We start from the raw sequence: 18,793 nt of genomic DNA on the forward strand, positions 1-18,793 counted from the left end.
AAAAGTGAAATTATGCCTTTGATGAATGGGAATTATAGATAAGTCAAATAACAGGGAAGTCAAATTTAAATGGCCAAAGGAAGGCATTAAGTATTTGGTGATAAAAATAAAGATTTACATAACTTATACAAACTTAATTATTTCCCTTCACTCCGGAAGATTGAGGAAGACCTTGATAGATGGAGGACTCTGGCCATAATACTGGCGTGCAAAGTTAACTGTGTCAGAATGAAGGTGATGCCAAGGCTCCAGTATCTTATTCAATCGTTACCCATTTCATTGTCTTGGGGTTTCTTTAAGACGCTCTGGGAATGTGTTAGAAGGTTCCTATGAAATGGTAAGGTGGCTAGAATCTCAATGGAAAAGTTGGCTTTGGATTACAATTTGTTTTGGGGGGAGGCGGTAAAGTTACCAGATTTCAAAAATTATTGGGAGACAAGGCAAGGTTTATCGCCCCACTCTTTGAGGGGCTTTTCCCCTTCCCTCCCCCCACCCAACCCAGGCAAAAATTGGACTGTGGACTACACATGGTAGGTGAAAAGATAGCAGGAGAATTTGTATACAAATGGGACACTAAATTAATTTCAAAGAAAACCGATAACCCCATACTAAAGCATATACTTCACATAGGCAAAGAATAAATCAATGTATTGGATGGAAGGTGGGGATATCTCCTAAAAAGCCTTTGACTCAGAACACTTTAATACTCTTGACTCTGGGTAATAAGATCTTGGACACCTGGTGCCCGAAAGGGATACATTTTGAATGATGGGAGAAAACCGGAGCCCCCGGGAGACACCCACGCAGACACAGGAAGAATATACAAAATCCTTACAGAGTGCATGGGATTTGAACCCTGGTCCCAATTGCTGGTGCTGTAAAGATATTGTGCTAACCATTATGCCAGCCATGCCACTCAGTTAAATAACCAAACAAATCCAAATATCAGAGGGATCTGATGTTACTGCCCATCTCCTGTTCAGGCAAAACTGACTACTCCTGGTATACCTCCCAATGAAGGGCTGATCCAACTCTGAGAATACAGTAAAACCCTTGTTATCCAGTATTCAAAACTAACCCTAACCACCCCCCTCCCCGGGGGAAAATAAATAGATAGATAGAATGGAAAAGAATAAAAATGCAAATAAAAGATTAAAATTGTAAAAGTAAACCTCTGAAGTAACACATAAACTGTGTGGGAAGATGGGAGCAAATATTCAACAAGCAGAGTGCCTTGGTTATGCTTTGCCCATAGCAGGTACAATAAAACTTTGTTAGAACGCAGTAATTGGGGTCCACGATTTCATACCGCATTATAGCTGAGTCGCGGAACAGATGCATACATGTGGCTAGAGACCCACCAAAGTGGTTACCATCTTTACTACCGCCTCAGTTCAGGAACAATTCATACCCAGTCTAGCCTCCATGTAGTAAAACTGTAGATATCGTGGTTGAAGTAAAAACACAAAGCTGATGAATTTTTATAACTCAATAGGTGGCAGTTATATTTATAACTGTCATTTATAAAGTTTGGGGTTCACAGACACCCACGCTATAAGTGATTCCGCGGATTAACGAATCTCATTCTAACGAGGTTTTACTGTATTTGAATAAAATTGTGTTTGAACAAAATGGTGTCACCCAGGATGAAGAGCTGGTTGATGCTGCTCGCAGTTGGAGTGACTCTCTTAAAGTGTATCCTTATCCCTGCTTAGTAAGTCTTTATCTTTGTTTGTATATTATTAAGTACAGTACAACTCCAATTATCCGAAATGGTTGGGACCTGGCCTAAGTTGGAAAAACATTTTTTTTTAAAAAGAACTGGTCATTTTTTAAAAACAGCCCAGAAGCAACAGCAAATCACTTGTAACAGTGTTTAAAATACAACAAAGGCATTAAAATAATAAGCATTAAAATAATTAATTCTCACCCAAAAAATGCTGGCCTCTGCCAATCACTGACACCTCCCCACCGAGGCCCCATTCCTGCCCAGGAGCCAGAGGCCCCTGCTGCTGCCAGCAGCCCAAAGTCCCTGGTCAGTTCAGCTCTGAAAAAATTTCAGATAAGTGAGGATTTCTGATTTGTTTCGGATAGCCTCATTTATCCAAAATTTAAAACATTTTTGGATAAATGAGGATTTCAGAGAATCTGATTTTGGATAATCGGAGTTGTACTGTACATTAATAAGGCTTTATCTGTAAATTTGGTGGAGGGGGGATTAATTATGATGGCAGCATGGTTCGCACAACACTTACAGTACTGGCAACTGGGAGTTCGAAGTTAAAATTAAATTGTGTAAGTTACGCAAATTAAAGTGAACATTACATAATTAACAACTACAATACTTTTTAATCCAAATTACATATTGCACTGTCTTTTGTCTTTTAAACGGTTTTTTTAAAAAAAAAATACTGGTGTATTAGGCATTTTAAGAGCAAGTCTCAAGCAACCGGAAAACTTGCTTATCTGGCATCTACCAATTCCCCCCCATAGCTGTCAGGTACCAAGAGTTTTACTGAACTTTGTTTCTGATATCAACATGTTTCAGGATTTTCAGTGCCAAAAAGCAATGTCTCAGCACAAGTTGTAAAGTGGGAAAGCCATCGAGAGAGGAAGATTCAGGGGAAACAACACAATTTGAAAAGAGAATCCAAGTCATAAAGATTCTAGCTACAGCAAACTTCTTTCTTCTAAACAACATGCCTGGTCTCTGCTTGATATTTCCTTAGAGGGAACAAACTTGATTTAGCTCCAATCAACAAACTGCTGCTGTGAACTTCATTCAACGTACACATGACTTTCAGAAAGAAATGCAAAGTATCAAGAAGGACCTATGCAAATACTGGAGCTGGTGAGTGCTTTGGCCCTCAGTCGACCATTCCTCTTGATGAGGTTTGATGCTGTTCAGTTAAAAAAAAATTATTCAGTTAATCAACTGAGTTTCATTACAATTCTTTTTTGCACAAAAACGATGTTTGACAGATGTAACAAGTTACAAATGTTAGATTTATGGAAGAGGAACTGAATAATTATTTGGCCTGGCAGCAATACACCAAGGAAACTGCTTACCTGCCACTGAGGTGAACAAGTCAGAAGCAGCAGGATGAAGAGCATCTGAGGATTATAACTCAAAACTTTGCTTCAAAATAGCAGATATTGGAAATTTGAAATAAAACAGAAAATGCTGGAAAACTCAGCAGGTCTGCGAAATGAGAAGAAAGGGGTGGATCATGGGGTATTTCTCAGAGCCGATTAAATAACTTGCCCGTTATGTAAATATTAGAGCAAAGCTTGCAACCAATAACTTGGTTCAGTTCAAAGAAGATTACATCATGCTGATGGTGAATGAACATGGCCCCAGTGGAACATTGTTTGCATTACATATTTAAAAAGCACACAGGCAACTTTTGTGGTACCTTCATGCCTCAACCAGTGGTCAGTGTGCTTCAATTCAGCATGGAATACACCTGGTGGCTTTGTCTGTTCCCATGGCAGCGGGGAGGGGGAGTGCTTCTTCTCCAGATGGGGAAGAACAACTCCCCCTCCCGGTGATACCTCCAGCATCATTCCCTCCTTCTTCAGAAAAATGGCAGCACTGTGGCATTGATAATTGACATGGAGCAGCCTGATTAAACAGGGTGCCGTAAAAGAAGCTAATGACACAGCTTCACAACGTAGGGTCCCCGTCAACCACCAGCCCCATTCTCTTACCCCCTCTCCCTCTATTAATAGTCTATCTAATGGGCATAGAGAGAGAATTTCAACAGCTCGTGGTAATGTGCAGTCAAGATGACAATGGCAAGTTCAAGCAGCAGCTGCAACATGCATACGAGTTGCATTTGCACACTTTTTAAAGGCAGTAAATCACAATCTTTTGATCATATACCTGATGAAGGGCTCTGGCACAAAACATTGGCTATCCCTTTCCTTCCTATAGCTGCTGTGTGTCCTGCTGGGTTTCTCAGCATGTGTGTGTTGCATTCAACCACAGTGTCTGCAAACTTTCTTGCTTCACATGATCTCTTGAAAAGGATGCCACAATTTTGTGATAATTTGAGTGAACCAGATTTGATGTTGGGGATAAATTAGTACATCAAAAAGGAAATCCAATTTTTAAGACAATTAGTGGGTTGGTAACTCAGTCATGTCATGAATTGCTTGCTTTTTTTGTAGCCTGATTGACTGTTCATTTGGTTGGCATACCAGAAAGCATCTCACCAGCTAAAGAAAAAGCTCTGATGAACTTGAATGCAGTTCTAACAAAGAAATAAAGAGTTATTACACAAGTGCAGAAAAACTGACTACTTTCAAATAATAGACCCAAGACAGTATCTGTGGGAGTGAAAGGAATTGTTGACATTTTGGGTCAATACCCTTCAAGACTTCCACCCCAATCCTCCATTGCTACTCAATCCACTGAGTTCCTCCAGCAAGTAACTATATTTCCATCTTCATTTACCTTGTACTCATGACAAAAAGAAAATGTCTGGGAAAGGGGGAAAAAATTTCAGTCAGTCCAAGAACAGTCATAGAAAAGACATGGAAATAGCAGAGGGCAAACAGAGGACAGACGCTCATAGACGCTTGATGGATAAAGGAGTGAATTGTTCACAAACAGAAATGGAGCGCTGATTTCAAAAATTCTTCAAAACCCCAGAGAAAACACAAATGTATTGGACAAAATAAACACAATAAAACAAAGATGTAAGGATGCCAGAGATCAAGAAGCCAGTAGATAAAGGTAAAAACATCACACCAGCTTTACAGAAAATCCACCACAAACTCATGTCAGTCGAGGACTGGAGAACGCTGTCTTGTTGGGTTGTACTTGTATAATCAGGTGATAATAAACTTGAACTTTAGAGATCACACCAGAATATGAAGTGTACAGGAAAAATGTAGTCCAATTGGTGAAGTCCCAATACAGGATTACAGAAACAAACCAGCATGGTTTCAAAAGCACCACAAGGGCTTTACCAGTTTTCAAGGCTTGGTCATTTTAAACACTAAAGCACTCTTTTACAACAGGATATAGAGAGGATGCAATTTGGTGGAGAAGCAGCAGATGGTGTTCAATCCAGATAAGTGTGAAGTGATGCACTTTGGATGATGGAGCACATGATCAATGGCATGATTCTTAGCAGTGTGAAGGAACAGAGAGATCTTGGTGTCCAGATCAAAGATCCAGGGCAAATTTGCAATGCAAGTTGGTTGGGTGCTTAAGAAGGTGTATAGTGTGTTGGCCAATATTCAGGGGATTGAGTTCAAATTGCAGCTCTAGAAAACTCTTGTGAGACCACACTTGGAATATTGTGTTCAGTTCTGGTTGGCTCATTACAGAAATGTGAAAGCTGTCAAGAAGGTACAGAGGAGATTTGCCAGGATATTGTCTGGATTGGAGAATGTGTCTTATGAGGCAAGGTTTACAGAACTAGGGCTTTTCTCTTTGGAGTGAAGAAGGATGAGAGGTGACCTTAATAGAGGTCTACCAGATTATGAGTGGCATAGATAGGACAGCCAGCCAGCACCTTTTTCCCAGGTGACAGTAGCAAAGACCAGAGGACATCTGAAGGGGGAAAGTTTAAGGGAGACATCAGGGGTAAGATTATTTTTTAAAACACTGAGAATAGTGGGTGTCTGGAATGCATTGCCAGGGTGGTAGTAGAGGTTGGTACCATCAGGACGTTTACAAAACTTTTGGTATGAGGTAAGAATGGTTTCGATTGTTGAGTAGGTTTATAAAGGTTGGCACAACATTGTGGGCCAAATGGCCTGCACTGTACTGTTCTATGTTCTACATCATGTGGCAGCTCTATGAAACTCTGGTTGGACCACACTGGAGCATTGCATTTAGTTCTGCTCACCTCATTACAGGAAGGATATGGAAGCTTTAGAGAGGGTGCAGAGATTTACCAGGATGTTGCCTGGATTGAAGGACATGTTATCTGAAAGAAGGTTGACAAAGCTTGTACTTTTCTCTTTGGAATGATGAAGGATGAGAGGTAACTTAATGGGGATGCATAAGATTATGAGGGTTCTCGGCAGGGAGGACAGTTAGCACCTGGGGCGACAATATCAAATACAAAAGGATATCTGTTTAAGGTAAGTGGAGGAAAGTTTAGAGATGTCAGAGGCAAGTTTCATACATAGAGAATGGGGGGGGGGGGGAATGTCTGGATTGGTGGTGAAGACTAGTAGAAGAGATATTTAAAACTCTTAGATAGGCATATGATTGCAAGAAAAATAGAAGGTTATGTGTGAGGCAGGGAAAGATTATTGTTGTGGAGTAAGCTTATACAGATCGGCACAACATCATGGGCTGAAAGGTCTGACCTGTGTTTGAATCTTCAATGGTGTATGTTCACTTTCTCCCTTTGCATGCTTTATAAGATTCAGACAAGTCTTTCAATCTCTCCAAGTTTGCAATTATGAGACAGAGGGAGGCTAAAAGGAAGGAGCATCAATATCCTATCCGAATACCTTAAGTACATCCTGATCAGTTGATTGTATTTTTTGATCCCAATTCAACAAATTACCTTTCATCACCTGTGGTCTTTTCCTAAATGACATGGCAGTCAACAGCTGCAAGACCTTCAGGTATAACTCTCACATTGTGAGATTGCCAGACTGAAAAATGCCCACCAAACCATCTGGATGAAAACATTGAGAGCCAATTAAGCTTTTTCCAGTGAACAGGAGTTGGAGCTAGAAAGCTTGTTTAATAGATGAGGGTATATACAGAACAGCCATCAAATGTTATGTTGCCTCCCAGATGCCAGGATATCTCAAATCTAGTTCAGGGCATGCTCAGGATGGATGATAAGCAGCGAGATGTTGTGGTCCATGTAGGGAACAATGGCATGGGTAAGGAAAAGTGATGAGGTCCTGCAAGGAGAGTTCAGTATAAAGTTGAGGACAGGACCTCTACAGCTGTGATCTCAGGATTGCTGTCCATGATACACGCCAGTTAAGTTAGAAATAGGAGGATAATATAGCTTAATACATGGCTAATAGATAGTGTAGGAGGGAAGGCTTCAAATTTCTGGATCATTGGGCCCTTTTCCAAGTAAGGTAGGACTTGTACTGGTGGGTCAGTTTGCATCTGAATTGGAGGGGGAACGAATATCCTAGTGCTGCTTTGGGGGTGGTTTAAACTAGTTTGGCAAGGGAATTGGAATCAGAAGGCATATAATCGAGCAGATGGTGGAAAATTTAATGCAATGTGTAGTGAGTTTATGAGGAATGTCAGGCAGTGGAGGTGTTAAAGCGGACCACTGTTTGTTTTAAAAACAAACACGAATACAGCTGCACAAACAAACTTTTAATCACTTTGCAAAGCATGGGAATTCCATTGTAGCAAGAAGTCACAAGCAGCTAGTCTTGCAATTATGAGAGCCTACCTCGTGGCTAACAAATTGATCTTTTTATACCTTCAGACACCTTGGTCTCGAACATTCAAACAGACTGCTCCATTCAAGTACAGGCAATCCCTAGGTTACGAACAACCCGTACTTATGAACAGGCTGTTCCCCAATTTGCGCATATGTACAATAGTGCCCCATTTGTGCATGAGCATAAAAGCGCATTGTGCCCCCAATTGGTACATGTGCATTATGTTACCTCACAAACGATAAATAAGAATGAAAAGTACCTGTTCCGCCTTAAGTTCACATCCTGCTTATGGACAGACCGAGATAACGGAACTCGTTCTTAACCTGGGGACTGCCTGTACATAGAATTCTTTTGGGATTTATTAATCAGGGTTGTGTCCCTTACCCAATGGTTAATAGTCTTTTAGTCAAATAAGGAGGTTGTTGTCAGTTCCAACTGATAACAAAAGAATAGAATGCCAACATCTTCTGCCTTCCAGTCTATATTTCAAAAACCATCAGTTCAAGGGTTTGAAATGTGTTTATTTCAATGCAATAAATTTTAGGAATAAGGGAGCTGAACTTAGAGCTTGGATCAATAAGTGGAACTACAATAAGCCATTGGCTTATGCAAGGACAAGATTGGCTGATGTAGATACTGGGGTTTCAATGTTTTAAAAGAGTCAGGGTGGGGGAATCCCTTGGAAGTCCGACTTCCCTCGACTCAAAGCACAATGGAATGCAGAATTGTACAGCTATATACTTATTGAAAAAAATTACATACAATTTAAAGAGTAAATATGACACTTTTGTAAAGGTCTGGCAGCCATAGCTGGACCACAAAGGGGTCCAGATACTGTAATAAAAAGGAACAAAAAGGGTATAAAAGTAACTATTTTATATTAAAAAATGTAGTTTCCCCAAATGTACTCTATACTTAAAATATATGCAAGCTTTGATGGTGAACAGATCTGTATGTATGGAAGGAGGTGGGGGGGGGGGAGGGACTGTTTGTTTTTGTTGTGTTTGTGAGAAAAAGTTTAATATATTGTATATTTAAAATGTAACTATATATAATTTTTTGAAAAAAAAAATTCAAAAAAAAGTCAAGATGGGGAAAAAGGGGAGGGAAGCTGCATTACTAATAAAGGATGATGTCTGTTAGGTCTGCTTTGTTCAAGAATGAGTGAGCCAGACACCAGACTGAGTCGAAATCAAGGTTCTTTATTACCGGATTGTAACACTTACAACTAACAGTGTTAGTTGGAGAAGGCGCATTCTCCTGATATCAGCAAGTGGTGTTTTTTTATACCTCAGGACACATCTTCTTTGGCTTGGCTTCGCGGACGAAGATTTATGGAGGGGGTAAATTTACTTAGTAAATTATCATACCATTACACTGTCCAATGAATAAGCTGTTGCTACCCTTCACTGTTAGTCTGCTGCTCATCAGCTTGTTAGTGCCAAGCTTATCTTGAGAGTACAAGGTCACATCTGCATTCTGTTACTCCTTAGTACTGGGTGACTCCTTCTCCGGTCCCATCTCATGATGTTTTTACCTTACATATCACAGCCACAGAAAGGGAAGACGTTGTGGTGGAACTATCTACCAAGTCAGTGTGGTGGAAATCAGGAACAGGAAGGGAGCGATCACTGTATTGGGAGTCATCTATTGCCCCCAAGGCATTGGGGAGCAGAGAAGTAGGAAATATTTTGTAATGGTGCAGAAAGACAGGGTTTTTGTTTCCCACATATTGACTGGCCCCTCCTTACTGCAGGAGGGAGAGGTGGGACAGAATTTGTCAGGCGTGTCCAAGAAGGTTTCCTGATAGTATGTGGAGAAGCCAACTAGAGGAGAGGCCATGTTGAATCTCATACTGAGTAATGAACCTGGTCAGATGATAGACCTCTCGGTAGGGAAGTATTTTGATGAAAGTGACCACGATTCCCTGACTTTCATACATAGAGGGCTGGGAGTGTGGAATGAGCAGCCAGCTGAAGTGGTGAATATGGGCTGATTATCATTTAAGAATAATTTGGACAGGTACATGGATGGGAGAGGTATGGAGGGCTATGGACTGGATGCAGGACAGTGCAACTAGTTAAAAAAAAAGGTTTGATAGCGACTACAAGGGCTGAAATGGGCCTGTTTAAAAAAAAAAGGTTTGACACCGACTATAAGGGCTGAATGGGCCTGTTTCTGTGCTGTAATTTTCTATGGTTCTAGGAGTAGACCAAATGGTAAAGTTTTTAATTGGGAAAGGGATAATTATAATGGGATTATGGCAAAGAAGCGAGCTGCCCACCAGGCTCACCTTACAAAGCCGTCCTGGCCAGAGAAGAAACAAGCCTTCCGTCGCGCTTGCAGCCATCTTCAGCGCAAACTCGGGGAGATCCAAAATGAGTGGTGGACTAGCCTCCCCAAACAAACCCAGCTCAGCGCGGACATTTGCGACTTCAGGGGTTTTTGTGAGGCTCTAAAGGCTGTGTACGGCCCCTCACCCCAAGTCCAAAGCCCGCTGCGCAGCTCAGACGGCCAAGTCCTCCTCAGTGACAAGATCTCTATCCTCAACCGATGGTCAGAACACTTCCAATCTCTTTTCAGTGCCAACCGCTCAGTCCAAGATTCCGCCCTGCTCCAGCTCCCTCAACAGCCCCGAAGGCTAGAGCTGGATGAGGTCCTCACCCGGGAAGAGACATATAAGGCAATTGAACAACTGAAAAGTGGCAAAGCAGCAGGTATGGATGGAAATCCCCCCCCAGAGGTCTGGAAGGCTGGCGGCAAAACTCTGCATGCCAAATTGCATGAGTTTTTCAAACTTTGCTGGGACCAAGGAAAACTGCCTCAGGACCTTCGTGATGCCATCATCATCACCCTGTACAAAAACAAAGGCGAGAAATCAGACTGCTCAAACTACAGGGGAATCACGCTGCTCTCCATTGCAGGCAAAATCTTCGCTAGGATTCTCCTAAATAGAATAATACCTAGTGTCGCCGAGAATGTTCTCCCAGAATCACAGTGCGGCTTTCGTGCAAACAGAGGAACTAGTTGTCACATTTGTGGCCCGAAATGTGAAGTTAATAAAACATTAAACACAAGTTTTATCAGGCAAACTTCTCCCAGGCTTTATTTTCCAGTTTCCTTTGTTCTCCTGCTTGTGTTCTTATCTCTCTCTCTCATACCACATGACTTCCGGTACATCTCATACATATTCATTATCATGACATCCCTCCTTTAATCAGAAATAAACTTTACCTTCACTTACCAATATCCCTCGGAAACATACAAACATCGTAACTAATGGTAATACTATAAACTCAACTACATAAAATTTACTTCCTACAGCACTTTATGATACAAGATTAAATACTGTCCCAAAGTTTTTATTAAAACTATGGCACAAAGTCTTCGTATCGTTTGGGCACTTTCCGGTTTCGTTTTGGCCTGCCTGCGATATTGTCGTCGCTTCTCGGTTGTTCACTCTCGGTGTCGGAAATACTGCTCGCCACGTCTTCGGGTGTTTCTGGCGCTCTAGTCACTTCATCAGGGGTGCTGGTAACTGCCTCTGGAACATCATCAGGTCTCTCAGTTTCAGCATCTCGTATTGGCCTTTCAACCTCTTCGCTCGATGTATCTCTGGACTGGTACCTTTTTACACCTGATACATTTCTCTTATACGGGACTCCAGTCGGAGACTTGACTGTCACCATACTGCCACTTCTGGATACGACAGTATAGGGTTGATGGTAATAAGGTGTGTCTAGCTTACCACCAGTTTCATGCCGCACTAGAACATTATCTCCTGGCATGATGTCTGAGTACTTGGCTCCACGTTTCGAATCCGTGTACAGCTTTGCTGCACCTTTCTTTTCAGCATCGTGGTCCCTCATCTCCTGGTCGTCTCGGATTTCCTTTATTTCTGGCATTTTTGTGCGGATTTTTCTCCCAAAAAATGCTTCTGCAGGACTTTTTCCAGTGGTTGCATGAGGCGTTGCTCGATAGACAGCCACATAAGATAGCAATGCTTCTCGCCAATTTTGTCCTTCTGCGTGTCCAATCCTCAATCGTTTTTCAATGGACTGATTTTGTCTCTCTACTTCTCCATTGGCTTGCGGCCATTTCGGAGTTACTTTATGATGGTGGATACCTGTGGTCCTCAAGTATTCCGCAAATGTCTCTGAAATGAATTGTGGACCATTGTCAGAGTATAATGTAACAGGTAATCCATATCTTGCGAATATCTCTGCTAACGCTTGTATTGTTTTTTCAGTGGTTGTGGACTTCAACACTACGTACTCATAGTATCTGCTGTAGTAATCTATCACTACCATAATTGATTCACCCGTCGGTAAAGGTCCAAGAAAATCAACAGCTACATCGATCCATGGTCCTGTCGGGAGTTGCGTACTCCGGATCGGTTCTGGCAGATTACTCCTACTTGTGATTTGATATCCGTGACAAGTTTTAACAAATTTCTCTGTGTCTTTATCACAACCTGGCCACCATACCTTGGTCCTGAGGTTTTGCTTGGTACCAACAATACCTAGGTGTCCTTCATGCGCTAAGGATACGATCTTCAGTCTCAATCTTTGCGGTATCACCAATCTGCAACCTCTTAATACACACTGTCCGATGCAACAAAGTTCGTCTCTAATGGGAATGTAAGCCTTGTAAGTACACTTGTCCCATTGTCCACTCTGTATGCATTCTCTTACTTCCATGAGTTCTGGATCACGTTCAGATTCTCTCTCGACTTCCTTCGTAGTCACAGATTTCGGTGTCGACTGAATAGCTATGAAGTGTACAAAGCTCTCTGTTTCTGTTCCCAATTCTGACTTGGATTGTGGACCACCATCCTTCACCAATCTGGACAGCGGATCTGCAATGTTTGCTTTCCCTGCAATGTGGATTACTTTATATTTGTAGGGTTGTAGTCTGAGTACCCATCTCTCTATTCTGGCACATGGTTTGGATCTAGGTGCATAGATCACCTCTAATGGCTTATGATCTGTGATGAGTTCAAATTCAATGCCGTATAAATATGCATGGAACCTCTCACAGGCCCATACAAGTCCGAGTGCTTCTTTCTCTGTCTGAGAGTATCTTCTCTCCACATCTGATAACGATCTGCTGGCATAGGCAATGATTCTTGTTCCTCCATCATGCATCTGGACCAACACGGCTCCTAAACCAACTGGGCTGGCATCCGCTATGACTTTGGTTGATACCGCCGGATCGTAATATCCAAGAGTTTTTGCATCTGTCAGGCTTTGCTTCAGCGCTGTGAACGCTTTCTTCTGCTCAGATCCAAAATGAAATGGTACACCTTTCCTGGTTAGTTTCCTTAGTGGTTCTGCCACTGTAGCGAAATTAGGAATGAACTTTGCACAAAAATTGACCAATCCCAGGAAACTCCTCACCTCTGTTGCGTTCTGAGGTGCACGTGCCTCTGCAATAGCTTTCATCTTGGCCTCTGCAGGGTTTAGTCCTTCCCGTGTAATTCTGTGTCCCATGAAGTCCATTACTGACACACCGAACTGGCACTTGTTTCCATTCACGGTAAGGCCTGCCTCCTGTAACCTAGATAGTACACGCCTCAACCGTTTGTCATGCTCTTCCTTCGTTGGTGCATGGACTATGATGTCGTCAGAAATGTTGGCAACTCCAGGAATGCCTTGAATCACTCGATGGATTTCATACTGGTAGATCTCCGAAGCTGCATTAATTCCAAATGATAGTCTCTTGTAACGATACAATCCACAGTGAGTCACAAATGTTGTTACATCTCGGGAACCTGGATCCAGCTCTAATTGATGATAGCCCCATTTCAGATCAATTTTTGAGAATACCTTGCTGGTAGTTAGTTCTGGAAGTATTTCGTCCACTGTTGGTATAGGGTGTCATTCTCTAATTATAGCTTCATTAGCCATTCTCATGTCAACACATAGTCTTATGTCACCCTTTGGTTTGGGCACAATCACTACGGGACTGACCCATTGTGTCGAATGTTCCACCAGTTCAATAATGTCTTGTTCGACCAATTCTTTAATTTTGGCTTCGACTTTCCCACGAAGTCCAAACGGAGTTCGGCGCATTGGTTGTGCCTTAGGTTTGACCGTTTCATCTACCGCTAGCTTCAATTGTTGACCTTTCAGCTTTCCTACTCCTTGGAAGACTGCGGGGAATTCTTGCTTCATATCCTCGTATGACTGAATTGAATTGACACAAGCTCCAATATGAAGTATTGCCAGGTCTTGCGCTGTGCTTCTACTCAGCAATGGTTCTCCCCTCTCTTCTTTGACCATAAACTCTGCTTCGGTGTACTTATCTCCAGCTTCAACAGTTGCAGTAAAACATCCAATGGTCTGCAATGGCTTGGTTGCTGTGTATGGATACAGTTTCTTGGAACACTTCTTTGAGGTACAGATGATCTTCTTCCTTTTCAACTTCTCCCATAAATGTCGATCAATCACATTACTGTCACTGCGTGAGTCTACAATGACCTGCACTGTCACTCCATCAATGATCACTGAGACCTTCTCATGATGTACTTCATTCAACGTAAATTGGTAACAACTCTGTCCCTCCTGGGTATCATCATCGTCACCGTCTATCTGGCGAATGGTATCTTTCTTTCCAGGATACTTTCCTTTCCCCCAGGCTTTGCCTTTGGAAGTTGTACTCTTCCTCTTCTGGTCTGCATTGGACTTGCTTTTGCACTTCTTTGCAAAGTGGTCCTTACCTCCACACTTTCTGCAAACTTTGCCTTTGGCCGGGCAATATGGGTCTTTTCCAAAGTGACCTCGGTTTCCACATCGATAACACTCCACGTCCTGTGTCAACGTATATCTTGGCTGATTATGGCGATGCGAGAGCCTCTTAATTTGCTGGCTTGAGTTGTCTTTCAGGGACATGGTATGAAATTGCCCTTCAACAGCCTCTAATGCAGCAGCAATGGTTAAAGCATCAGTGAGTTCCAACTCACTCCCTCTTTCCAGTAGACGTCTTCGGAGTTTATCTGATCTGCAGTGCTGTATGACTTGATCCAATAATTGGTTGTCCAAATCAGCTGGCATGTAATTGCATCCAACAGCTAGCTGGCGTAGTCTCGTCATGTACTGAGCAATTGTCTGGCCATCTTCTTGTCTCGTTCTCCGAAACAAATGGCGTTGAAATGTAGCATTTGGTGTCACTACATAGTGTGCATTTAATGCATCTACCGCTTTCCGGTACTCATCCTTTCTTCCAGTATTCAAAAGTGTCTTAAATGTTTCCCGAACTGCAGGTCCAGCAGTGAAAAGAAGTAACGCCCTCCTCTGCGCTTTTTGTTCAACTGTACCGGTATCTAGAAATAGGCCACGACTGTTGGCGTAGGATTCAAATTCTTCCAGCCATGCCTTCCACTTCACACTTACAGTACTTGCATCACCCGTTGGGTCAAAATGAACAATTCCACTATGTGTTAGAAAGTCACCGTCTGCGCCAGCCATGAGGAAATATTCCAGCCCCAAAAGTACTGAGTCACAGAGAAAATTCTTATCACCTTGAAGTTGTCTGTAATCCTCTGTAATCTTGTTTAGTCTTTAATTTTCTCCAAGCTTCTTTCATCCTCGTCGCCAATGTCACATTTGTGGCCCGAAATGTGAAGTTAATAAAACATTAAACACAGTTTTATCAGGTAAACTTCTCCCAGGCTTTATTTTCCAGTTTCCTTTGTTCTCCTGCTTGTGTTCTTATCTCTCTCTCTCTCATACCACGTGACTTCCGGTATATCTCATACATATTCATTATCATGACATCAGTGACATGGTCTTTGCCCTCAGACAGCTCCAAGAAAGTGCAGAGAACAAAAGAAAGGACTCTACATCACCTTTGTTGACCTCACCAAAGCCTTCGACACCGTGAGCAGGAAAGGGCTTTGGCAAATACGAGAGCGCCTCGGATGCCCCCCAAAGTTCCTCAACATGGTTATCCAACTGCACGAAAACCAACAAGGTCGGGTCAGATATAGCAATGAGCTCTCTGAACCCTTCTCCATTAACAATGGCATGAAGCAAGGCTGCGTTCTCGCACCAACCGTCTTTTCAATCTTCTTCAGCATGATGCTGAACCAAGCCATGAAAGACCTCAACAATGAAGACGCTGTTTACATCCGGTACCGCACGGATGGCAGTCTCTTCAATCTGAGGCGCCTGCAAGCTCACACCAAGACACAAGAGCAACTTGTCCGTGAACTACTCTTTACAGACGATGCCACTTTAGTTGCCCATTCAGAGCCAGCTCTTCAGTGCTTGACGTCCTGTTTTGCGGAAACTGCCAAAATGTTTGGTCTGGAAGTCAGCCTGAAGAAAACTGAGGTCCTCCATCAGCCAGCTCCCCACCATTACTACCAGCCCCCCCCCCCACATCTCCATCGGGCACACTGAAGTCAAAACGGTCAACCAGTTTACCTATCTCGGCTGCACCATTTCATTGGATGCAAGGATCGACAACGAGATAGACAACAGACTCGCCAAGGCAAATAGCGCCTTTTGAAGACTACACAAAAGAGTCTGGAAAAACAACCAACTGAAAAACCTCACCAAGATAAGCGTATACAGAGCCGTTGTCATACCCATACTCCTGTTCGGCTCCGAATCATGGGTCCTCTACCGGCATCACCTTCGGCTCCTAGAACGCTTCCACCAGCGTTGTCTCCGCTCCATCCTCAACATTCATTGGAGCGACTTCATCCCTAACATCGAAGTACTCGAGATGGCAGAGGCCGACAGCATCGAATCCACGCTGTTGAAGATCCAACTGCGCTGGGTAGGTCACGTCTCCAGAATGGAGGACCATCGCCTTCCCAAGATCGTGTTATATGGCGAGCTCTCCACTGGCCATCATGTCAGAGGTTCACCAAAGAAGAGGTACAAGGACTGCCTAAAGAAATCTCTTGGTGCCTGCCACATTGACTACTGCCAGTGGGCTGATATCACCTCAAACCGTGCATCGTGGCGCCTTACAGTTTGGCGGGCAGCAACCTCTTTTAAAGAAGACCGCAGAGACAATCTCACTGACAAAAGACAAAGGAGGAAAAACCCAACACCCAACCCCAACCAACAAATTTTCCCCTGCAACCGCTGCAACCTTGTCTGCCTGTCCCGCATCGGACTTGTCAGCCACAAACGAGCCTGCAGCTGACGTGGACATTTACCCCTCCATAAATCTTCGTCCGCGAAGCCAAGCCAAAGAAAGAAAAATGCAAGAACTGGGGATAGTAAATTGGGAAAAGATATTATCATGGAAAAGCACAGAAGTAATGTGGAGAATGTTTAGCAACAACTTGTGTGGGATGGTAGATAGGATAGGTTTGTCCCATGAAGACAGCCCCATGAAGACAGTCACTGTTGTGACGTGCCGCGCAAATGGGATGGGGGGTTCTGCAAATTGGAGGCTGGAACCGCTCTGACAGTGGCTTGGGGAATTATGGGTAAGGAAGACGACCATTGCTACCACACTCCCACAATGAGCAGCATGTCGTGGCAGCGACCCCCAGAACAGTTTGCAGCAGCGACACATTGTGGCCCCCCCCCTCCCCAAATTCGCATCAGCACCCTGACTCCCTTCCTCTTTTTGCGGCAGTGGCACGTCAGGGCAACACCATGACAACATCCTGCATTGAGCCAGGCAGGGGTTTCTCTGTGAGCATATACACAAGCGCTAATGTGACCAGAGTAATTGGGTGCACCAATTCCCCTTTCCAATCAGTGAAGGAGGACACCCGGGTAAGTTTTACTGGGTTCCCTGACCACCTCCGAAGTAGGTCTGGGACCCAGGTGGATTATGACCGGTCTTGCCCAGATCAGTCCCTTCAAATAGGCCTGTACCTGGCCTTCAACCGAGCATGTTGTCTGGTTAACCTCATTTTACAAGACAATTTGAAAGGGCCTAGTGTGGAAGAACAGAAGGTCCTTGGTGTTCAAATTCATAAATCTCTCAAGGTTGCCGCTTAGGTTGATAGGGTCATTAAAAAGGTTGACCTTCATTAATCAGATGAAGTACAAAAGACATGAGGTAATGCTTCAGCTCTGTAAAACTGGTTGCACCATACTTGGAATGCTGTGTTCAGTTCTGGTCATCTCATTATAGGATGTGGAAGCTATGAAGAGGGTGCAAAGGAGATTTACCAGGATGTTGCCTGATTAGGTTAACAGAGCTAGGACTTTTCTCCGGAGCGAAGAAGGATGATAGGTGACTTCATAGTGGTCTCTAAGAATATGAGAGATACAAATAGGAAGGACAGCAACACCTTTTTTCCAGGACAAGTAGCAAACTCCAGAGGACATCTATCCAAGATGAAGGGAGGAAGGTTTAAGGGAGACGACAGAATCCGTACAAGGTGAGGGGAGGAAAGTTTAGGGGAGATGTCAGACATAAGTTTTTTTTATATACACGTTGGGTGGTTGGAATGCAGGGGTGGGAGTTAAAGATGATACAACAGGAATTTTTAAAAGACTCTTAGACAGGCACATGGATACAAGAAAAATAGAGGATTATGGGTGTAAGGTAGGGACAAATTAGATTGTTGTGCAGTAGGTTGCCATAGGTAAACACAACATAACATCATGAGCTGAAAAGCCTGTACTATGCTATGATGTTCTAGGTCAGCTGTCAAAGACTTTGAATGTCTTGAGCTGTCAGAATTCCAACATTACTAAAACAAAACAAAGTAATAAAATAATAAAAATACAAAAAAAATTAAATACATTTAAACAAATTAGAATTGTAAAATCCAAGTTTATTTAAAAGTTGCTGCAGTGGTTTGGAGTTGCTCTTCTGTTCAAATAAATGGATGTTGTATCGGAGTAAAATTTAAGCTAATGTAGGATGTCTGAGCAGAATTTAAACATATAATTTGCTTTAAACTTTCAGTTTACCAGTGAACTCCACAAGAAATTTACTCAATTCACTGATAAAGCACAACCTTGAAAAATACCAAGAAAGTTAACAGCATTCCACATTTGCTCCCTTGGAATGAGATTGTTACACCAAGAATTGTGGCAATTATGCTTTACACATAGAATAGTATTGAGGAATGTTTACACCTTTGAAGAGAATTGTGTAGTGTGATTCCAATGTAATGACAATTTTGCACAAAAAACTCTTTCAGTTGCTATTTATCATATTGCATTAAAATCAGGATTTCACTAATAAATGCTAGAACATTCACATGGTAAATCTTGACAGGGAGTCAAAATCTATGTGGCGCCCTGCCTTAAAGTGGAATCCAATGTTCATCGCCTTTGCATTACTGTGCTCTCCTTGCTATTTTCAGACACAAGTCCCATACCTCTACCTTAAAGTAAAGAACAGTAATTTTAAACAGCTGTGCAGCTCCTGGCCATCTGTTCCACCCAAACCACAACACTACTTCAAGATA

General features: G+C 42.7%; 1 protein-coding gene across 10 annotated transcripts in view; it reads right to left on the bottom strand.

Annotated features, from left to right (window-relative positions):
- LOC138763469 (torsin-1A-interacting protein 1-like) overlaps positions 1–18,793 on the bottom strand; it is a 121,545-nt gene that overhangs the window by 101,532 nt on the left and 1,220 nt on the right. The gene's annotated exons all lie outside the window — the stretch shown is intronic.

This window comes from Narcine bancroftii, chromosome 5, assembly GCF_036971445.1.
Source record: "Narcine bancroftii isolate sNarBan1 chromosome 5, sNarBan1.hap1, whole genome shotgun sequence".
NCBI lineage: Eukaryota > Metazoa > Chordata > Chondrichthyes > Torpediniformes > Narcinidae > Narcine > Narcine bancroftii.